At 35.0% G+C, this 24,862-nt stretch overlaps 1 long non-coding RNA gene across 1 annotated transcript; it reads right to left on the bottom strand.

Annotated features, from left to right (window-relative positions):
• Window positions 1–10,038: 10,038 nt before the first annotated feature.
• On the bottom strand, window positions 10,039–24,165 carry LOC121489988. Its single transcript, XR_005987477.1, has 3 exons — window positions 24,061–24,165; window positions 11,733–11,880; window positions 10,039–11,167 (listed from the first exon to the last, which is right to left on the bottom strand). It is a non-coding gene; the product is annotated as an uncharacterized LOC121489988 (long non-coding RNA).
• Window positions 24,166–24,862: the final 697 nt, after the last annotated feature.

The raw sequence follows: 24,862 nt of genomic DNA, 5'->3' as shown, positions 1-24,862 counted from the left end.
CTTAAATACCTTCTCATCTACTTTGGTATTATGTAGACCACTCAGAAAGCCATATACCATATTAAGTCACAGATCTGGAACTTGAGCTACTTTGTATAATATTTAGGGGTTTAGAAATTTTGTCTCTAATAGCCATGTGAAGACCCTGATCATATATTTCTTGTTGGAACCTACACATATTTAGAGTATTCCTCTACTCATGGGTTAAGAAGGAAAACACATGAAAACAGCAATAAATGACCCAAAATTTTATAACCATTTTAGTAAAGTTAACATATGCCAGTTATATACAAGGTACTATAAATATTTCATTGGATTTCTGATATAAATTTTAAATTTCTCAGTACACACTGGTGAAAATTTATATCCAACTACTCCAGAATTTACTTTACTCTGGTTTGCTCTCAGTATCATTTTCTCTACATCGGTTTAAATTGTCCTACTCTTTCATAGGTAGGTACCCTACTGGATACAAGATCCCCAAATTTGGAGGCAAGGTTAGCTGCCTCCATTGACTGTGCGTGGACTCTGACACTTGCTGATTATTCTACGTTAGCCTCTTCACCCCTCCTGAGTCCTAGTTTCTTTACGTGATGTACAAAAGTAAGATCACATGATGTAGTATAAATAAAGTACATATTGGAATGCCCTGCACATAGTTGGTTCTTAGTGAATGGTGACTGTTGTTATGGTGGATTTGTGATGATGATATATATATTTATCTTTAATATGTTAGCTTCTCTAACTGAAGTCCTGACCTCAGAAAATAGTTTTATCCATAAATTTGGAAGTTTTAAAAGGAAATCTTCCTTGGGGTGCCTGGCTGGCTCAGTCAGTAGAGCCTATGATGCTTAATCTTTGGGTTGTGAGTTTGAGCCCCACAATGGATGTTAGAGCTTACTTAAAAATAAAACTTTAAAGATCTTTAAAAAATCATCTTCTACTGTTTTAAATAATTTTTCTTTGTTTTAATGTTCTCTGCAGAATACCTAAAATATATTACCCAAGATACAGTGTATTTTGCCTTAATACATTTGATCAACCTTTTGGTTCATTAGCCGAGATAATTATGTTATTTTGGATTTATTGAAAAGACTCTCTTCTCCTGGTTGAAACTTAAGCGAAGGGCATCCCATATATGTGAAAACATGGCTTCTATGGCATTATCTATGTAGCTTGATTTAACACCCTCATGAGGGTAGCCATTGCCATTATTGATGATAGCAGAGAGTGGATCACATTGCTTTGTAGGAAAAATCATTAAACTTTAAGTCATTTGGAATGATTAAAAACAATTCATACATTTGAAGGAACAGGCTGGTTCTGGTGGTGAAGTTTCATGAACAATTCTTTGACCTATGAGTGACTTATATTTAAAAGGGTAAGTTACAGCTTTCCTTTACAAACAGTGTAAGACCAACAAAATATTATTCAAGAGAAATGAACTAATCTTCCCTTAGTTGGGTTATTGGTTTATAAATGATACTCTCCAATTCAGAGTTTCATTCCCCACTAGAAATATCTAATGCTTGTTCCCCTAAGTCGAAGTGCCTGTTAAAACTCCCATTGCAATTTAAGCAATCCAAGTCATTTTATATATTTATCTCTTTTTGGCAGTCCTAACAGCTGAAGACTTAGTATCAGCTATGAATTTCATTACTGTAATTTTACTCCCATTCCAAATCATTAATATTGATACTAAATAAATGATAGTGCTATCCATGCTAAATAATAATATTCTAAACTGCTTAGAAAAGGAAGTACTCTCACAATTTTTCTTATTACTTTTGCAAAATGAGGAGGAACTGAAATATGACAGCCAGAGCTTTAGCATTTATAGTATTGCCATTCTGATTTTTCCCTCAATATTTGTCACTTATAAAAACTAAGATTATAGTCTTACTACTGAAAATTTTTTATTCATAAAGTATTGATAAAAAATAACATTTAAGTGTTCTTTTAGAATACTTAAAAAAAGAAAATATAGTACACACATTTGTCCCAAACTGATCTGTAAAACTGTGTCCATCTTCATATCATAGATTCATAGTAAAACACCTAAGCTTTCTCTTTACCCAACCCAACACTATTTACCTTCAACCTGCATGTCAATTGATGTTTATTTACATATTTTTAAATTTTTTTTCAGACCACAATGCTTTATTATTTTATTTTTTCAATTTAATTTCAATTTGCCAACATATAGCATAACACCCAGTGCTTATCCCACCATTTACTTTGATGTGGATAGAACTGGAGGGTATTAGGCTGAGTGAAATAAGTCAATGAGAGAAGGATAATCATCATATGGTTTCACTCATATGTGGAATGTAAGAAATAGTGAAAGGGATTATAAGGAAAAGGAGGGGAACTGAGTGGGAAAAATTAGAGAGGGTGACAAACCATGAGAGACTCCTAACTTTGGGAAATGAACAAAGAGTTGCGGAAGGGGAGGAGGGTGGGGAATGGGGTAGCTGGATCACTTATGTTTTAAAAACAACTCCAGGTGCCTCAGTTGGTTAAGCATCTGCCTTTGGGTCTGGTCATGGTTTGAGTTTCTGGGATTGAGTCCCTGCTCAGTGGGGAGCCTGCATCTGGCTCTGGCTCTGCCCTTCACCCCTGGTAGTGCTCTCCCTTTCTTGCTCTCTCTCTCTCTCTCAGATGAATAAATGGTTAAAACAAACAAACAAACAAACAAACACCCCCTTAGATGATTTATTCACTTTGAAGCACAGAGAAAACATACAACAAGATCTAGTTGGGCTGGAGAATGACTTGCCATGATTCATATACACACGTATTTCTTCTTTCCTTTCTATGGTATGTGTTTCTGCTGTATGTTGCATGTATTGTTTTGTTTCATTTCTTTGCTTCTTGACAAACACTGTCTAGTGACTGGATTCTTGGGTGCTTTTTTAAAAAAAAATCACTTCATTGAGGTATGATGAACAAAAAAGCTGTCACTATATAACATATACAATGTAATGAGTTTAGAAATAAATCTATGCCTGTGAAAGCATTATCTTTATCAATGCCATAAAATTATCAATAACCTCCCAACATGTCCTTCTATTCCCCCTTGGGTTTTTTTCTTTGTGATAAGAGAACCTAGCATAAGATCTGTCTGCTTAACAAATTTTAAGTATGCAATTAAGTATTATTAACTATGGACCCTATGTTGCATAGGAAATATCCAAAATTTACCTTGTCTAACTGAATTTTGTACTCTCTGACCATCACCTCCTCATTATTCTGGGCCTTAGCCTCTGGTAGCCACAATTCTACTCTCTGCTTCTATGAGTTTTACTTAGATTCCACACATGAGGTCAGGCAGTATTAATCTATCTCTAGTTTTAAAGTCAGTGTTTGGGACACCCGGGTGGCTCAGTGGTTGAGCATTTGCCTTTGGCCCAGGGCATGGTCCTGGAGACCCGGGATCAGGTCCCACACTGGGTTCCCTGAATGGAGGCTGCTTCTCCCTCTGCCTGTGTCTCTGCCTCTCTCTTTCTTTCTGTGTCTCTCATGAATAAATAAATAAATAAATAAATAAATAAATAAATACAAACTTAAAAAAAAATAGTCAGTGTTATTTAAAAAAAGTCCATCTTGAGGCCCAGAATTCAATTCCTTTGGACACACACACAGAAAGTGGGATTGTTGGAATATATAGTAGTACTATTTTTAATTTTTTGAGGAAGTTTCATATTCTTTTTTGTAATGACTATTATAGTTTAAATTCCCATCAACAACATAAACCAGTATTCTTTTATCCACATCCTCACCAGCATCTTGTATATTTTGTTCTCTGATAATACCTATCTTGATAAGTATAAGGTGATATCTTATTGTGGTTTTGATTTGCATTCCCCTAATGATTAGTGATGCTAAGCACCTTTTCATGTACCTACTAGCCATTTGGATATCTAACTTGGAGAAATAAAGTCCTTTGCCCCCTTTTAAAATTATTTATTTATTTATTTATTCATGAAAGATACAGAGAGAGAAAGGTAGAGACACAGGCAGAGGGAGAAGCAGGCTCCATGCTGGGAGCCTGACATGGGACTTGATCCCGGGTCTCCAGGATTACAACCTGAGCTGGAGGCAGATGCTTAACCCCTGAGCCACCCAGGCTTCCCTCCTTTGCCCCTTTTTAATTGGGTTATTCTTATCCTATTGAGTTGTAGGAATTTCTTAAGTATTTTGGATGTTAATCTATACCAGATATGTGCTCTGCAAATATTTTCTACCATTCAGTAATTTTTACCTTTTCATTTTGTTCATTTTGTTGGATAGTGTAGTTCCAGCCAGGTACATGAGTAGAAGAGACTGTCTCTGGGATATGATGGAGCAGGACTAAAGCTGAGTCATAAGGCTGCTTCCCTATCACATCTGCAGTCAGATCTGTGTTCATCTTGTGGGCTACCAGGGAACAGGCCTGCTGTCTTGAAGTCACTGTTCTTGGGTTCCGCCAGGATATTACAATCTCCTAGTTGGATCCCACAGCTCCCACAAATGCACTTTTATCAGGAATGACTGCCAAATCAGTGTTTTTGTAAGGGGTAAGGACTGAGACCTCCTATTCCATTATTTTGCTGACATCATCTTCTGGCTTCTTGTTGTAGCATTTTTTTTTTTTAAGATTTTATTTATTTATGGGAAAGAGAGAGAGAGAGAGAGGCAGAGACACAGGTAGAGGGAGAAGCAGGCTCCATGCAGGGAGCCCAACATGGGACTCGATCCCAGGTCTCCAGGATGGGGCCCTAAGCTGAAGGCGGCGCTAAACCACTGAGCCACCAGGCCTGCACTTGTTGCGTTCTGATTAATTTCTTTTGCACAAGGAAATGAAGAAAGAATTTGGACGTCATGATGGTTATACTTAGATTCTTATCCCGATTTTGCAGTGTAGTATGTAGGAGAATGTGACAAATTTGAGATTCTTTGATTTATTTGCATTTTGTTTCATATGACAGGAAGAGATCGTAATTCTCAGACCATGAAGAATTTTTGACAAATGGTAGGTTTGCTGCAATATTAGTTCACTCTTTTGCTTTGCTTGCTTTCTTCTTACTAGAATGTGAATACTCTATCTTATTAGTATATATTCATGATCTACTGACTGCAGCCTTTTATAAAATGTTTGTTGAAAAAAAATGGCTTAGTAATCAATATTTTCATATGCCTATATCCCAAGGATCTACTCTGTTTCTATTAGCTGCCTTTGAGACTATACTGAACAACCATAGGTCTATCTAGACACTTGGCCTTAGGAAAGCTAGTGATGTATCTCACACTTGCTTTGACAGGGTTACAGAGATGAATATTGAGGTGATGAGGTTTTGAAAGGAAAAAAAGCCTAGAAAGAAAATTAATGCAAATTTTTAAAGTACTTTTAGAGACAGAAGAAGAAAGTGTTCGAATGAAAATGGTGATTGTTTAGTGTCTAAATGCAAAGCAAGGAGAAAATATCATGAAGGAGAGAGTTAATAGTGTCCAATATTGCAGAGATGCCTTGTGACTGAAAAAATGTCCTTAAATTTTTTAATATGGAGCTGATTAGTGAGCAGAGTGAATAAAATCATACCTGCAGAAGAAGTCATGGTGTAAATAAAAATATATGCTGCTTTTTGTAGATGTTAACAAATGTATGGTAATCTTTATGAAGAGATAGAGAATAACAGTATAGATTTAAATATTTAAAGTATTACATGATATAACCACATCAAATGTTTTAATGTATGAAACATACTATGAAAATGTTTTTTAAATCAGTCATTTGATGACCAATTATTTTTTGATGTTAAGAAGAAAAAGCGAAAACGCTTGCTCTAAAACTCAAGTTTACAACAATATTTGGATTGTCTTAATAGAAACTTCGGTCTTCAAATTTATTATTTCTTTTTTCAAATTTATTATTAAAAATTACTTCATTTCAAAGAACCCTGTAAGATAAACTGTGTGTTTAAGCTTTTGCAATAACAGCTCTCTGTAACCAAATCACCTTTATTTCTTGATTTTCCCCAAATTGAAATTTGTGGTCTATTTAAAGTAAGTTTGTTTGCTATTTCCTGATGCATCATTTCATTTTTTTCTCCCTCCAATCTCTTGTTACTTACTCTTTACTGACATTCTCTGAATGTTAGTTTTGGACCCTTCTTCAAGATCCGTTCCACAATAACCCATGGTAAATGGGTAACATCCAACTCTATTTACAAACCATGTAGGCTCCAAGAGATGCATGGGATAGAAACTGTAGGGCTGTCATCTATACCCTACTATCAAGTAGAGATCCAGGTGCATTTTGTAACCTGAGACTCGTAATTCCTAACTAGTCATCTTCGTGCACATGATCACATATATTAACCTTTCAGTCTTTGACGACTGTGGGATTCTTCCTACTGTCCAATTTCTCTTTATCAGCCTATCTGTAAAACGGTCAAGGAAGAAATTACTCAACTCCATTCAGACAAAAGGTGAGAGGCTTTCCTTTAGTTGGGGTGAACCAGTGGAAAGTAGTAGAGGATGTTAGGGACACCACTGGTCAATGTGATTAAGGCCCCTGTATTTGCTAGTTAGTGTTTATCCAAGGCTCCTATCCTCTCACAGATAGGAGCTCTATTTTATTAGATGATTACATTTCAAAGAGATGGCTCCCCAGTCTTTGAAAAAGATATTCCTTAGTTGTAAAACTGGCAAGAGGCTGGGTGAAGATCTATCTACATTTCAAAGGGGCAGAAAAAAAAATTTCCAATTACAAGCTTTCTAAAGCAAATGCTCTAAGAGAAGAGTGATCAGAGGCCTTTAGTCAGGACAAAACTCTAATGTTTAGTGAAGCCGAGAGGAACATAAAGGTCATGTCTTGGTCAAGGCCATGCCAGTCTTCCATTGCAAAACCCTACTGCTATAGTGACATTAATGTATTCCTGGTAATGCCTTGCACAGTATCTGACAAAAGGAAAAGGTGAATATATATCCATCAAATAGAATTATTCATTACTGCTTTTTCTGTTTTATGAACAGATGGGTTAGGAGAAGCTCTTCCTGCTTTCCCTAAGAATCATAAATTCTGTGGCAAGTTTTTTAAAGTTATTATTCATTGGATATTATGACTTGGGATATTATTATTTTTCTTATCCCTTTAAAGCTGGTACCCATTAGGCTTATTTCCCCCATGAATACAATTTGAAGCACAGTGTGCACAGGTCATAGGTTTGGACTCTAGTGGACTGTGTTAAGTTTTGAACTGCCTTCACCTAGGTTGGTTTCTTTGTTTATTGTCACCTGGGACAATACGTGTAACTGCTCAGAATCTTAGTTCCATGGCTCTTAAGTGTAACATTCTCTTCTCTTTTCCTCAAAGTAGCATGTTGAATAATGGTTGGTTATTAAAGAATGCCTCAGACTTTTAGGAGACAGATGCCACATTAATGCCATATAACCAAAGGAAATCTTAGTTCTTTTTAGGCTATAGTTATCTTTATACACACACACACACACACGCACACACACACACACACACACACACACACTGTTAAGGAAGGAAAAATAATTTTCCTTTTACTTTTCTAAATTCTTGGTTAAGATCTCCCTGTAATAAAAGACAGGTTAACAGGAGAAAAACAAGCAGAAGTTTAACAACACTTGTACCTCTCTGCACATGGGAAATACCCAGGAAAATGGAGTAACTCCCAAATGGCCCAAGCTACCACATTAAAGACATCTCTGGCTAAAGATAAAAGAAGATGCTGGGGAGTGAGGAGTCAGTTATGGGAGATTTCAGGCAAAGCACGGGAAACAAAGGTAAGGTTGTTATGTAGATTTAATTTAATTTAATTTATTTTTTTTTAATTGGAGTTCAATTTGCCAACATATAGCATATCACCCAGTGCTCATCCCATCAAGCGCCTGCTTCAGTGCCTGTCACCCAGTCACAACAACTCCCCACCCACCTCCCCTTCCACTACCCCTTGTTTGTTTCCCAGAGTTAGGAGTCTCTCATGTTTTGTCACCCTCACTGATATTTTCACTCATCTTCTCCCCTTTTCCCTTTATTCCCCTTCACTATTTTTTTATATTCCCTGAATGAATGAGACCATATAATGTTTGTCCTTCTCTTAATGACTTACCTTACTCAACATAATACCCTCCAGTTCTTTCCACGTTGAAGCAAAAGTATTCATCGTTTCTGATGGCCGAGGAATCTTCCATTGTATACTTAGAGCACATCTTCTTTATCCATTCATCTTTCCATGGACACTGAGGCTCCTTCCACAGTTGGCTATTGTGGACATTGCTGCTATAAACATTGGAGTGCAGGTGTTCCGGTGTTTCATTGCATCTGTATCTTTGGGGTAAATCCCCAGCAGTGCAATTGCTGGGTCATAGGGCATGTTATGAAGATTTTAATCCATGACTTCTCCATTGGTAAGAGTTTCTAGAGATTTAGAGTCATCCTCTTTTCCTGGTACTTAGAGACACCCATACAAATGGAGATTTCTCTTATAAGTGTCTTACAAAATGTAACTTTTACTTAATTTTTGGGGCTCCTGGGTATGCAGTCTCTTAAAAATAATCAACCTAAGATAATCATGATACATATGTTGGGTTGATGTTCTTCACCCCTCCGACACAGATCTTTTATGTACATCACTGAAGTTCAGTACAGTTTGTTTATAGTCTCTTCGGATTTCTGATTTCAAAATTATTTGGAAAGGTCAACATATCCATGACTCCTACCCAGGAGTGCCATTTGCTCTCCACTCTAAGTGATGTGGAAGGATGGGAGAAAAACAGCAGCAGCAAAAATTAAACTCTGGACCATCATTGCAGGGCAAAATCCTCAGCGATTTCGAAAGATACATCCCAAAGCCTCTTCATTTGAAAATATTAATTAGTATTTGAAGGCTAGCCAATGTATTTACAGGCTAAATACATTGGCTGTATTTGTAGGCTAACTACAATGTTAGTGGCAACTGAAAATTATATCTCAGACCTTGAATTTTTTTTTTCCATACAAAAAACCAACTGCCAGCACAACAAAGCATTCCCAAGAATGCAATTAAACTCAATGGCTTTCTAATGCATTCTTCACTCTTTACAACTATTACATTTCCAGGGTGATACACCAAGTAACAATTATCCTATGATTTGGATTGTTTTACATGAAACATTATAATGGCAAGAATGTTATTTACATAGAAGCTATAGGACAGGACTGTTCGGATGAAAAGTTCAGAAAAAAAAAACCTTTTATTTTCCTTTAGCTACAATTTTAGAAAGAAAACTGAGCTTTTAGTGTTTAGATTGAGAGAAAATGGCACTACTTTTCAAGGATGTATTATGTGAAATAGAAAATAAAAGATAGGATTCTGCTACTTGAAAAGGTTATAAAAGGTTCTGTTAACTTGTGTGGAGAGGCTTCTGGAACTTTCGGCTTCATCCCTCTCTTGCAAGTAACTCCAAATGTTTTTCCTTGTTTATAAATGAGTGTAAAACCAAAGGGGAGTTGGAACAACTTTCAGGTTTCTCCCACTTGAAGAACAGTAATAACTGTCCTGTAGGTCTTAGTGTATACTGAGAGTTTGGCCGTGTTTATTGCTGAGCACCATCTTGTTAGTTAGGAATATCAATCTCCATATCCTGTTTGCAGTTGTGGAAATGCAGGCTCTTAGAGATAAGCCACTGCCTTGAGATCCTCTGCTTAATTTCAGGTCAGAAGTAAAATGCACACCTGTCTGGCCCCAAAAGTCATGTTGTTTATGTCTACCCTCTACAGCCTTTTTTTTTTCTTTTCAATGAGTACTATTTCATGCAGATGCAGTCACTGAGATGATTTTTTTTTACAGCATCGTAATGCACACAGTTTTTTGTTTTATTAGAAATTTATTTTCCCTCTAAATTAAATATATAATTGAAAAGTAAAATACACATGTAAGTGTAATGGTAACAAAATTAACTACAAAGGACACATGAATAGTACCTATTAGTTTGAAAAGCATTTAAACAGGATCTTATGGTTTTGAAGTAACTGGCTTAATTTTTAAAGGTTGTTTTGTTTTGCATTTTGTTCTTTTAGATGTGAAATCTAATAACCAATATGTTTTATATATTGGAATAGCACAGTAAAAACAAAAAACAAAAACAAAAACAACAACAACAAAAACAGGAGCTCTTCTAGTGTCACACTTTGCTCAAGGACAGTTCCATTCGTATGAATCCTAACCTGCAGTAGGTTTGTTGAGAGGTGGCAAAGTTGCTTTATGGTGAGAGGTATCAAGAATAGGTGAATCTCTTCAGTGAGTCCTGCTCTTGTGGGTTGGGCTCCAGAACTCTGTACAGCTTCTTACGTAAGGGAACTCACTGCAATCGTGAGTACTCATTCCTCGTGACTTGATTAGCTTCTCAAAGTACCACATCTTAATATCATCGATTTGGGGATTACAATTTCAGCTTATGAATTTTGGGGGTACACATTCAGACCATAGGAGTAGCCCAACATTTCTCTCAGGAGCACACATTTAAGCTTCTAGAGAAAGAAGGTACAAATAACCAAATCCCCGATGTGGGTGGGTTTATAAGAGCCAGATCTCTCGGTTTGATGTGAGACTATGGACATTAAGTTGGGAATCAGGTGGTAAGGGTTCCTGTCTTATGTACTAATTTAGAAGTTAAGGACTATCTATTTAAGACCTTAGATGTTTGCCTTGTATGTGGGAATTAAACTATGCACTAAATTCCTTTTAATCAGCAAATGTTTCTTCTTTTGTTAGTTTTTTTTTAGTATATTTAAAAGTTCAAAATAATTTTCAGAGACAGAAAAAGATGGGAGGAGAAAGCCCTTTTAAGGGATACTGAATAGCTGTATTATCTTTTTTTTTTAATTTTTTTTTTATTTTTATTTATTTATGATAGTCACAGAGAGAGAGAGAGAGAGAGGCAGAGACACAGGCAGAGGGAGAAGCAGGCTCCATGCACTGGGAGCCTGATGTGGGATTCGATCCCGGGTCTCCAGGATCGCGCCCTGGGCCAAAGGCAGGCGCCAAACCGCTGCGCCACCCAGGGATCCCTGAATAGCTGTATTATCTGCAGGCAACTGAGACTTCATGGAATAGCTTGGAAGAGATATCTTCAAAGTAGCAGAGACACTCCTGTCTCACCCTCCAGCCTTGCCCTGGAATTAACATCATATAATTCATCTAAGAATGTGAAGTCTAAGAAAAAGAAATTTTTTTCTTGATTAACATAGTTGAGGTTTCTTAAGCCCTACATAGCTGGATTTTTAGAATGTCTTTTAGAAATAAGTAATCTTTAAAATCTTATTTTTTTCAATACAGAAATTCTGTATTATGTGCTTAGATTTTCATCAGTATTAAAGAGAAAATAGTAAAGCTATTTTTATTTCTTTAATCTTTATTTAAGGCGTGTGGTATATTTACAAGGCTGCATTGTGTGTGATGATTATTCAAAGTTAATTACTACCTACTATCAATAGACATAAGAAATAAAGTACATTTAGATCTTTTTTATATTTAAACATCAATTTCAAAATATTTATAAATACATAACATGTAGTTTGGTAAGGCTTCACATTATATACAATTTTGAACATATAACAATCAAGTGGTGCAGATGTAGAATGTGATAGCACTTTTTAATTATCATTGATGAAAAAACCTAAAATCCAAGAGTAAAAATGAGCAGAGATGAAAGGAACATTTATTTCAAGGTTTTCCTACCTCCTGATGAATCCTATTGCTCTAGGCAGAATCCATTTCCAGGATACATGTGTCCAAAGAGGATTCATAAACTTCGGAACCAACAGCCGGTTGCCAATAAAAGAACAATTACATTTAGGAGAAAAATACGTAATTGGACTTCTCGTCTCTGTATTTTTTAAAGAATTGAGAAAGAAGAATTAGAGTTAAGAAAGGGAATTATATTTATTTGTTTTTTAGGAAAGAGAGATAGCTATAGTGGCCGCTTTCATCTCAAATATAGGATTGATCAATTGTAACACTCATGGCATCTCAATATTTTCTAATACTACAGTTGGAGAAAAATTTTGAAATGCTTTCAAATTATATACTAGGTAAGGAAGAGTAAAAACAATTTCTTCAATTTTTTTCTCTTGTCATTTTTGTTGAGACACATAGGATTCATGTATATTTATTTCCCTGCTATTTATTACTTTTCTGGAAATCCTCAGATTTACATACATATTGTGGCAGAAAATCTAGTTTCACCTGTTGTTATTTTTAAAATAATTATGCTTAGTTAAGTAGGTGGACACAGAGCTTGATCCCATAAGATCATGACTCGAGCCAAAAACGTGAGTTGGACATGCAACCAAATGAAACACTCAGGGACTCCTCTAATTTACTTTTAATAGTGAAAGCAGACTTTGTAAGATTTCTGTTCTTTGGTGATATCTGTTTTATTACCCAGAAAGTGATTTATCTGGGCAGCTTACCATGTTTACATGGAAAAAAAAATGGACTTTCTGATATTGAGTAGAACATACTGTAAATTCCAGATTGGCCAAGTTGGTTGAAAGTTCATGTCTTCTAAATCCTTACTGATTTTCTTTTTTCTTCTATTGATTAGTGAGGGAGAAGTGAGGAGTCTCTAATACTTGTAGGCTTTCTCATTTTTCCTTTTAGTTTAACAATATGTGCTTTGTGTAATTTGAAGTGCTGTTAGTAGGTGATACATATCTAGGATTGTGTTTTCTTGATAAACTGACTACTTTATAATTATTTGCTGAGTTCCTGTACTCGTGGCAATATTTCTTATTCTGCAATGTCTTTTTTTCTAGTATAACAGTCATGCCAGCTTTCTTTGATTAATGTTGCACGGTGTATTTTTCCCCAATTTCCTACATGTAACCTATCTATATATTTATATTTAATGGTGGTTTCTTACACACATGCCATATTTTTTTCTTTTTGAAATTTGATCATCCACTTTTTAATTTCATAATTACTATTTAATGAATTGTTGAAGTGATGTGATTTAAATACTCATATTGTTAGATATGTTCTCTATGTCCCATATCCTTTTCTTCTTTCTTTGAATTCTTTTTTTTTTTTTGACCTTCATTTGGATTACTTTTTATTTCATTTCATTTTGTATTGGTTAATTAATTTCATTTCTCTTTATATCCTAGGATTTATAAAATATATATTTAACTTATATAGTCTCCTTTCAAGTAATATTATACTACTCACATAAAGTGTATGAAACAGTGGGCTTCTAAATCTTCCTTCCCATTATTTATGCTATTTTAAAAATACATGTATCTTAGTATATCTTATAAATTACAACATAAGTTGTTAGCATTTTCCGTAGATAATAACTTATTGTATACAGCAGTATGAAATCAGAAAAATGTCTTTATATTGATTTTTGCAATTTCTATGCTTTTCATTCCTTTTTCTCCATCCAAATTTTCATATAATGACAAACTTCTATTATAGAACTGCCTACAGTCTTTCTTGTACAGCAAGTCTCCTAGCAATAAATTCTCTGCTTCTGTTTTTCTGAAATGGTAGTTGTTTTGTTTTTGAAATATATTTCACTGGGTATAGAATTCTGGGTTTATTTTTTCCCCTTGATATTATGAATTGTTTCTCAGAAGATGTGTGCTGTAATTACATTTGTTCTTCTGTATGTATTTTTTTCTAGATGCCTACACACTTTGCTCTTTTATTTAAAACATTTTTTTTTGATCATGTTATGTGTTTTGTTATTGTTGTTGCTTTGTTCTGCTAGGGTTTCTTTATGCTGTTAGTATCTATATTTTGTTGTTTGTCTTTATTTTTGGAAATTTCTCAGCTATTACTTCTTCAGTATCTGTTCTGCCCCCTTTTCTTTCTTTTGTCATTCTTGAACTTTATTCACATAAAATTTAGACCATTTTATTAATTCCACAGTTCCTGGATGCTTTTTCTATTTTTCTTTTTAAATCATTTTACTCTTTGTTGCTTGAATTTGGATTTCTAATGACTATTATGTCCATCAAACTAATTGTTTGATATAGGTATCCTATTTTTTTAATTTCTAACAGTCCCATTTGATTCTTTTTTATATATTATACCTTTCCACTAAAATACCCTATATGTTAATGTCTGTTAACCTTTTCCACTCAGATCTTTCATATATTATAGTTGGTTTTCATTTCCTGTTTGATAGCTAAAAATATCTGGTCACTTCTAAGTCTGGTTCCATTTATTCCTTTCTCTCTTAAGAATGGGTTACGTCCACTTCTATTTTTAAAAAGTGTGTATTGTAAGTTTTGATTGAATCACAGCTATCATGCGTAGAATAACAGTGAAAAAAAAAGATAAATTCTGTTTTTCTCAAGGGATGGTCATGTTTCTTTATCTCTCAGGCCTGAGTATAGGTGACTGACTTAGTCTATAAGTTGAACTGAGTTTGGATTTGTTATTGCTATTATTGCCACCTTGATACCATGGTTTTCATATTCCTCCAGGAGAAGGCTCTGGATACTTTAATATAGGACCTGGATAGCTAGAGGGTTTTCTCCCATTTCTTATTCCTCCCTAAGCTTTCTGCTATTCCTCTTCACTTGTTCTAGAGAGAGTCCTTAGAGTCCTATCTCTGCTCATTTTGATTCCCCAGTGGTAGATTACTTCTGCTAGTTATTCCTAGGCTTATAATAAAGGCAGGAGCAGATCTCTGTTGTTCTTACACACCTAAATCCTAGACAAACGTTGTACTCTTGGATGTCAGGATGAGGCTTTCTCAGAAATCTGCCCTGCTTTCTTATGTCTTAGATAAGGGAGAGTTTATTAACTCTTGCCCCGAGGTTGCACCTGCAAATCTCTGCTTGCAATCAGTACAGCATCCTATACCCAGCAAGCTTTTCTGACCTTCTGCCAGGGGTAGAGGGTTTTTGCATTTACCCTACCACCAGCATCATGTATCATTGCCTGTGTCTGGGACACAAGTAGTTCCTCTATACCTTTCCCAGAGGTATACATTATTTTCTTCTACTTCTCCAGAAGAAGTCATCCTTGCTTGAGTCCCTGTAGCAGGAATATTTGTTGTCTCTTACACACACACATGTAAATTTAATAAGAAATTGTACCATCATTTAGCAAAGAAATAAAACCAATCTTACATAGTGTACTTCAGAAAATATAGGAAAAAACTCTCTTGAGTATGAACACCAAAATACTTAACAAAAACACTTATGTATTCTAAAAAAACTATGAAAAGGTAATATATCTTACAAGGTAAGGAATGTTTTTATGCTAGAAATGCATGGTTGTTTTAACATTAAAAAGAAAAAACAATCAGTATAGTACATTACCAAATAAAACCTAAAAATATTCTAATTATCTCAATGTAGAAAATGTAGAATGTAGAAAAGCCATTGGTCAAAATTCAACACCCATTCATTATAAAAGCTCCCAACAAACAGAATATTTTCTTAATCCGATAATGGATACCTACCAAAAAATTGCAATAGCCTCTTACTTTACATAAAGAAAGATTAAATTATTCCCTCTAAGATTAATAAAAAGATAATATCTGATTCCATCACTTCTTTTCAACATCTACTAGAAGTGATGTTAACTTCAGACAGATAAGTATCCAATACAAATAACTGTGGAAGAAGAAGTAAAGAGGTTTATCTGTAAATGGCATTGTGTCTAGAAACTACTGCTAGAATTAGTAAGTAACTTGAACAAGTTTATGCAGAAATATTTATGTTTTTTTGTAATAGCAATGTGATATTGAACATTAAACTGGAAAAATACTTTTAACATAGCATCAGAATATCAATATATCAAAGAGTAAGGTATGTAATGAAAATTGTGCAAGACATCTACATTGAAAATGACAAAACAATGCAGAAAGAAATTAAAGATTTAAATAAATGCAGAAATATGCAATTTTAATTGAAAGACTCAATATTTTCTTGAGGTCACCTTTTTACTAAATCTAGAGATTTGTAAAAAATCTGAATAAATAACAGAGTCTAGCAAATTATTAATAACAAAAGGTTTTAGAAGAAATTAATAAGTTATTTTTGAAATTTGCATGGCAATTCAATGACTGAAGCCAAAACAATTATGAATACTGCTATAGGCTGAATATCTGTGTCTCTATTCACCATCAAATTCATATGGTTTCACCATACTCCCCAGTGGGAGTATTTGGAGATGGGGCTTTTGGGAAGTTATTAAGGTCAGGCCCTAATGATGAGATAAGTCATTAAAATAGTCATATAAAAAGAGGAAGAGAGGGTCGTCTGGGTGGCTCAGTTGGTTGTGTGTCGGAGTCTTGATTTCTGCTTAGGACATGATATCAGGGTTATGGGATCGAGCCCTATGTCAGGCTCAAGCTCAATGGGAAGTCAGCTTGGGATTCTCTCCCTCTCCTCTGCCCCTTCCCCTGTTCCCTCTCTCAAGTAAATCCTTAAAAAAAAAAATACAGGAAGAAGCATGAGAACTCTCTGTCATGTGAGGACACAGCGATAACGTAGTCATCTGTCAATCAGGAAGAGATCCTTAACCTAGAAGTTGACCATTATGGCATCCTGATCTCCAAATTCGAGCCTCCAGAACTGGGAGAAATAAGTGATGTTTTAGCCACTCAGTCTATGGGATTCTCTTATAACAACCCAAATTTGACTTCGAAATATACATTTAATAGTAATGAAAACAATGTGGAATTGGCATAAATATAGATGAGTATATTAATAACACATAGTAAAGAATCTTGAGAGTAACCATATCATAAAATGATTTTTGACAAAGGTCAAGTTAATTCAGTGGAAAAAAATTAACAAATCATGTCCGAACAACAACATATTCATAAAAATAAAAAATAAAAACAAGCAAAAAAAGTCAACAGAAATGAACAATTATTTTAGACTTAAATATAACAGGTAGAATCATAACTTCTAGAGGACAGAGTGGAGAATCTTTTTTGCAACTTGTAGAAAAGATCTTGTAGACAGGACAAACTATACACTAACCAGGAAGAACATGTAAATTGGATTTCATCTAAATTTAAAATTCTTCCTATTAAAGAAAACATAAAATGAATGGGCAAGCTGTGGGCTAAACATGTTTTTGTAATGACATATATATCAGAAAGGAGTTATATCCTAGTCGTGTACAAATCAAGTAAGAAGACAATTGAACCATTAAAAAGTGGCTAAATAATTGGACACTTAACAACAACAACAAAATAGTTAATCACAATATGTTGAACATTCTTAGTCATCAGGATAATACAAATTAGAACTGTAATGAGATTTAATTTTATACCCAGTAGAATGAATAAAGAAAAAATAATGAAAATACCACAGTTTCTATTCATTAACAATAAAACTATTAGTAATGTTTTACAGTAACTGAAAATTTTCATACATGAAAATATAAAATGGCACAAGCTATTTGAAAAACTCTTTGTTTCCTAGAAAGTTAAATTGTGCATCCACTCCATGACCCAGAAGTTCCACTCCTAGATAATGATAAAAATGATATAAAAACAAAAGTCCAGGATGCCTGGTTGGCTCAATGGTTGAGCATCTGGCTCAGGGTGTGATCCCAGAGTCCTGGGATCGAGTCCCACATCAGGCTCCCCACATGGAGCCTGCTTCTCCCTCTGCCTCTGTCTCTGTCTCTTTCTCTGTGTCTCTAATGAATAAATATGTAAACAAAATATTTAAACAAAAGTCCACAAAATGACTTGTATAGGAATATTTATATAAGCAACTCATTGTATTTCAATATTGGAGATAATAGAGAAGTACCTACTAAAAGGAAAATGAATGAGCAAATTGTCTTATACAGTGAAATATTATTCAAAATTTAAAAGGAATAAAGTAACACACTCAAGAAACATGCATAAATCTCTAAGTATTATGTTGAGTAAAAGAATAGATACTGCATAATCTCCTGTATTTGAAGTCCAACTATAAGCAAAATTAACCTAGTAGTAAAAATAGGAAAGTGGTTACCTCTGGTAAACTTGATATCGAATGGATAAAGGCATGAGAGAACTTTTTGGAGCGATGGTAATACTATGTTTCTTAATTTCTCATGCCATAGGTAATTGTCAAAATTCATCAAATACTTAAGCTTTGTGCTGTATAATGTTCATAAATTTTATCTCATCTTTTAAAGTGACTATGCTTGAAATGATTTGTAGAAAATAAACCTTACTTATTTGTTACTATATAAAAAGAGATTAAAATTTAGTAAATATGTTTCCACATTTGGAAGTGAAAAAAAATTGACATGCACACAATCATAGAAAAATAGTAAAGGAATTAATCTAAATAGAGTTATGAATTATTTCTGAATAGTGGGCTTAACAGGTTTTATGTATCTTTCTCCCTGTATTTTAAATTTTTTCTATAATAAAAAAATACTGACTTTGTTTTTGATTTACTCTACTTTTTCTTCTTTGTGAGAATTCTGGTTACTTAAACTGAGGATGCTTTTCTTCAGGAAGAATTCACATCTACTACTGTCTACATGGAGATGGACCTACTACTCTAGTAGCTGTTTAGCTTCTTTCTGGAACCTGTCTTTATAAAGAAGTCTTCAATTGAGTATCCTTATCTACTACTAGCCCCAATTTTTGTCTCCTGTAATGACCTGCTTAATAATGGCATAGAAAGAGAAGGCTTGTTCCCATGGACCATAGACCTGTGAGAACAGTCTAATGACAGCAAACGACGGAAGCGTCCTGACCCTGATCCTGACTTTCTCTGGAACAAGGATAGTGGCCAACACTAGGATCTATTCACAACCTTCCCATGGTCTAAATCCATTAAATTATCAGAGCGGCAGAGTCTCATGAGACATGAAACAAACTAGAAGTATCCCTCTAAGTAGATGAGAGAGGTTGACCTACTGAGAGAGGTTCAGAATGGTTTCTAAAGAGTGTTTTTCAGTTTTTCCAGTTGTATTGTGGGGTCAGCCTTAATACAGTACACTAACTTTGGCTTCCTTTGATTAAAGCCAGGGGTCATAATCTATAAATCCCATCTGTACTGACAAAAGGGAAAAATAGTTATTGCATTGCCAGCTGCTATGTACGATTTTTCAAAAATTGCCTTCCCAGATTTGTAGGACTAAATGCACACATCCCTCTTAGTATTTTATTTTTGAAATATCATGTGTAATACATGAATACATTTTTTATGCAAAGCAGTAAAAAGCTCCAAACTCTATTTCTTGATGATTATCCCAATCCCACTCCTCTCACTAGAAGGAGCCACTCTTGCGAATTTAAAAGGTGAGCCTCAGACATTTCTTTCTACCCACCCAATCCCTTTATATTTACTATAATTTTCTTGAGTTATGTTTACCTTGGCATTTACTATAATTTGTGAGTAAGTTATTTGTGAGTTTTCAAATAGAAATCATATTATACTAAACCTTTTGTTCTCCAAATTTCATCCTTACTAAAATTTCTCTTTTGTCTCACCAACTTACTTTTCAGTGGTAACCATTCTGCTGTACATTTTAGTCATTCTTTAGAGTTATTCATTAAAGTAATATTCCTAATTCTATATTATAGAGAATATTTCAACTACTCTTCATAGGCCAATATCCTTTAGCTCAATATTTGTGTAAAAATTTTTATATATATGCACGCCTGCCTTCACTAGTGACATGTTCATGGTCAGCATAAATTCTGTGGTAGTCATGGTCCACTCAACAGGCCATCCTCACTGATATTTATTTCCACACTGTATATTGGCATACAAAAGAGACATACTTAATTAACTGATAAAGACAAAGGGAAAATAGGCATACTATAATCTTTGTAAAAACATACATAGATTCCTAAAATCAGATTTTTTCATAGTGTATTTGTTAAGTACCATTATAGTTCATTATTGTGCATATATATATGTTATTATATAAGTGCCATTCATTCATAAAATCATCCATTCATTCAACATATTTTTACGGAAACCTGTTATGGGCCAAAACCAATCTATGTGCTAAGATTAGACCTTAAGATTGTTCACCCTGTCCATGTCACTATGAATAATTATTTAATGAATAACTTTTTATAATATCAGCCATTGTAAAATAATGTAAATAATGTATGTCAAGTGACTGAGCAATACTGAGTGACTGCAGTAGATAGTGAAATCTAATATTTTTCTGGAGAAGTAACATTCAGATTTCTCCTTTCGGAGAAGTAATTATTCAAAGACCTGAATGATATAAAGAAAACAACGAAGAATTTGGGGAAGTAATATTTCCGTTAGAGGTGTATTTAGAGAACATAATTATTGGCAAAATGATTTTAGGATGCTTGGAAAACAGGAGCAAAATAGAAGTATATGATTAAAATAAAGTAAGTGTGAGACATTTGAAATTATGACTGAATGGTAGAGGAGAGATCATGTACCATATGGTAGATGACAGTAGGGAGCTTCCCCCTGCCCCGCCCCCCGGCCCAGCCCCAGTAGGAAGCCATTGTGGGGTGATACTTAGCAAAATGTTATGATCTTATTCATATATGTTTAAAGTTCATGGTCTGCTATGTGGAAAATGGATTGTAGAACAGCAAAATGAGAAAACAGAAAATACTGGGCATAGTCCTGGTGGGAACTGATGGTAGCATGGGTGATGGCGGAGGAAGAATGGATGGATGTGTTTTGGATATATTTTTAAATTAGAGTCGGAAGGACAATAGCTACAGATATGAAGGCAGGGAAGAAATAGAGGACCCCAAGGTGAGATGACCGTAGCAAATAAGACACTTGTAGGGAGACATTTGCAGGCACTTGTAGAAAGAAATATTTATGCTGAGTACTAGAGAATGATGTTAGTTAGTTCCATGGTTATGCTCTTGTTAGCATAACAAGAGCCCTGTCAAAAAATGTTAATATTATCTGGGGAAAATGGTGAACAAATGCAATTCTAACTGGGAGATCGGATCATCAGATACGCCAGGTCTGAATGATGCATCAACAAAATCATCTGATTCCCATTATTGTAGATTCAGACCTATCCTGGGATGGATGCAATCTAGTGTATTCCAAATTTGGATGAAGTAATAGAGCTTTTCAATTTCTTGAAATTCCAGTAGGGTGCAAGATACTGAGGAAGGATTTTATACTCAGAGGTGAGGATCACTAAAATATCTAAAGCCTGGCATGGGTGAAAATTGAAAGTCTACATTCTGCAACCTTAACCACCTTAAAGGTTGTGGAAGACAATTTCTCGAAACTGATAAGGAAGCTATAATAAGCCCAGGTACATGTAAGAATGCAAAGTAGGGGGGAGGTGACTTCCATCAGCTGTACACAGATGACTTCCATACCCTGTGAACTGCTGTAATTCATTTTATGAAATAACACAGTACTCGACTGTCTAATTGGATGTTTGATGTGTGAGGAAATATGAAATAACATTAGAAGTGTTGCACTGCTTTTATTTTAAAACATTATTCCCTATAATTCTTAGCTTTTGATATTGCTATTTTTTGGGTTTTTGAGAATTTCCAATAGGTGGAAGTGAGGAGCAAGAATATCCCTTCGGAAATAGCTTTTTCTGAAATGAAGCAACTTTCTGTGTAATGAACGGATCAGAATTTTTACATTATTTGTCCGCGCAGGTGGTTCAACAATTACTGAAACCACTGAGAGTCTTTTCAGCCTTTTCTTCCTGGGCATGTTATGGCAAGTCCAGTATTAGCAGGTGCCTTGCGACTTAATTACATTGATGGGGATGTGTTCAGTGTAGTATATCAGGAAAGCAGAATTTTTCAAAGTTGAATATTGATTTGGGGAATTATCAAATACTTTTCATTTTAGGTTTTAAAATGTTTCAGGTTTTGCATTTTATGATTGCATTTCCTGTTTCTTCTCTGCCAATTCGTTTTCTAGAAATGCAAAGATAAATACATACATACATACTGACATATGTACATAAATGTATTTGGCAAGGCAGGTAATGAGATCAAGTTCTGAGAGCAACTGTCTCTGTTGTCTGATGTCATATGAAATAATTTGCCCAAGGGCTTCAAAGATATAAACTATGCCTTTAGGATCTGGTCTAATTTCTGCATCCTTTAATTGATGATCTATACTCAAAATTTAAACTTTAGCAAAATCTATCTAATGTCAAACTTCAACATTACATGGTGTAATTATGGAATGGAATCATGAGGACCAAACAGATTTTATCATAAGGACTCAGAATTTAAGGAAATTTAAGGATATTTAAGGAAATTTCTGCTGATGATTCTCAGGTTGCTTTCTTCTGTCCACCTACTACCATTTTTGTTGTATTTAAACTGATGTTCCTTATATTGGACGTCTTTTTTTTTTTTTTTTCACATGGGTGAAGTGTGTCACAAATTGTATCTGTAATACCTCACATTTTCACTGTTAGTGATTTTATGTTGGTCGTATTTTCAGTTATCACTAGACTTTCTCTGTCTGCCCAGACTCACTTTCCTGACATTGTTTTCCATACATTATAGGGAAGTATGTTTTCTATACTTTTCTGTCAACATGCAAAGGTGTAATTAGAGAAACAGCTAGAACAAAAAGGAAAACAATAAAACAAGTTTTGGGACTCACAAAAGGAGGTGATGGACTGTTTGTTGTATGTTGTCCTTGGATGCAAAATTTTGCTTTGAGGTAAATCTTGTCCTTACTTAAGCCAGTCCCAGTGAAGACCATTTGGTGTATCTATCTTAAGTAAGTTTTTGTCCTAGCAATTAAGATTTAAAAAGAAATTACCACAGATCTCTTAATTATAGCAATACAGCTCTAGAATATTACCTTGGAAATACCATGAGACTATGGGTCATATTTAACAATCATGGGAGTATATTGGTTTGGGTTCCTCCAGTGTCAGACCCCAGTAGAACAGTCTTGATGTGGGTCATTGGCAAGAACTCTCAGGAAATACTGTTAGAAAGTTCTGGCAAAGCTAATGAAGAGTGTGTTATTGAGCGGGCAGCTGGTTGGCAATGTTCTCTGAAGTCTCTGACAGGTGTGTGGAAGACGTCTCAAAATTATCTCAATTAGGGATGATTAATTTATATTCAAGACTAAGCTCCCTCACTGTGTGGGGCTGTTTTGGGATGTAACTTTTTGGCATGTCTGGCTTGTTGTGTGGGCAACAATGTTACTGGATCCAGATAAGATATTGGCTCCATGTGGCACATGGAGGCAGTTGGGGAGATATGAGCAGGGCACCAATAGTATTTGCTTCACAGGATATATGCCAAAAAATTGATTAAGTCCTCCCTTGTCTCCCATGGAAAACAAAAATTTAGAATCTTTTAAAATCAGACCAAATTAACCCTTTTTCTTTTCAATAAAAGCCCATCCCCAAACCAGTTTAGCTGGCTCATGAAAGTATTTTCTGTTGTATGGTTATATTGCATAACTGTGTTTCAGTGTCCTTTTCCAGAGGAAAAACAGTGCTAGAAAGGTTGCTTTTTTAGTGTAATGCCCATTATGGAAAGTGCTTTGACACATCCCTTTTGCAATATTTAAGCAATGATCGGCACTAACTGCTGAGACATAAAAGACTTCATTGAAATATTGCCAAGAGAAAAAGTCTGTATAGTCCAGTGCTACTATTTACAACCTTCAAATCAATGTTTATGCAGTATTTGGGAGTACTTATAAACATATATTCTTTTTTTTTTTTTTATTTTTCAAATCTGTTTAGTGCTGTTGCGACAGACAGAAGACGGGAAGATTTGGACCCGCATCTTTGTAGATGCAGAACACCTGCTAGGTTGCTTGATTCCTAACACATCAAAAACATTTCTGAAATTCTCCTTACCTTTTCTTCTATTTTTCTTAGAGTGAGAGAAAATGAGAGATAGAGATAGAGATAGAGAGAGAGAGAGCATGTGCACATGGAGTGAGGGAGGAACAGAGGGAGGGAGAGAGAAAATCTTAAGCACGCTTCCTGTCCAGTGGAGAGCTTGACGTGGGGCTCTATCTCAGGGCCCTGAGATCATGACCTGAGCCAAAACAAGCCAGACACTTAACTGACTGAGCCACGCAGGCACCCCTTTCCTTACCTTTTCCACTTTCGTTGCTAGGCGTAGAAAGGAAGCACAGCCTCTCCAACATTTTCCATCTGGGTTCTGGGTGGTGGCCAGGTTTGGTAAGAAAAATCCCTCATCAGGCATTTGTGAGTCATTGGCCAAACTTTAAATAGCACAGGATTTTCTGATTTGGCTCATCATTTCAGTATTTACAAAAACTGAGATGGGGTCATGCTCAAGCAGAACAAAACCACAGTTGTTTCTTCTGCCTTTGCTCTCACAGTCATTTCTGGGAAAAAATCCAAACTTCTATCAACTGTAGTTCTGTAGCAATATGTAAAAGAAAAGGTCTGATTACTATTGAACTAATGTGAGCTAGCCACCAGAAATTGACATTCTGATAAACCCCCACCCGACCCCTTGGCTTACTTGTTTTATCTCAGATGAAGAAGGAGCCTGAACCATCCAAACATTTAAAAATGTATAATAGCTCTCCCTCCAGAAATCCCAGTTTAAAACATACAGTGTAGTGTACAATCTTACTATGGTGGAATTTGACATGGCTAAGAAGGGTGTGTGTGTGCGTAGGTGTGATAACAGAATTATCAGAGTTTAGCACCTCAGACAGGAAAATCAGAACATATGTTAACACTTGGCACTCAGTTACATTAATAATGTGTTACATTAATTGGACTTTAGCTATTAAGAAGGAAAACTTGGTAGATAAATATAACATGGCCCATTCCCAAGAAATCCCTTTGACCTAAAATGGCTATTTCCTCAACTGTCTTCAGTGAACATAAATAACTTTTTGAATCCTTCTTTTTAAGTAACT

The sequence above is a fragment of the Vulpes lagopus genome, chromosome 4 (genome assembly GCF_018345385.1).
Source record: "Vulpes lagopus strain Blue_001 chromosome 4, ASM1834538v1, whole genome shotgun sequence".
NCBI classification, from domain to species: domain Eukaryota; kingdom Metazoa; phylum Chordata; class Mammalia; order Carnivora; family Canidae; genus Vulpes; species Vulpes lagopus.
The sequence above is the reverse complement of the archived record's forward strand: the minus strand, read 5'-3'. Positions and strand labels throughout refer to the sequence as shown.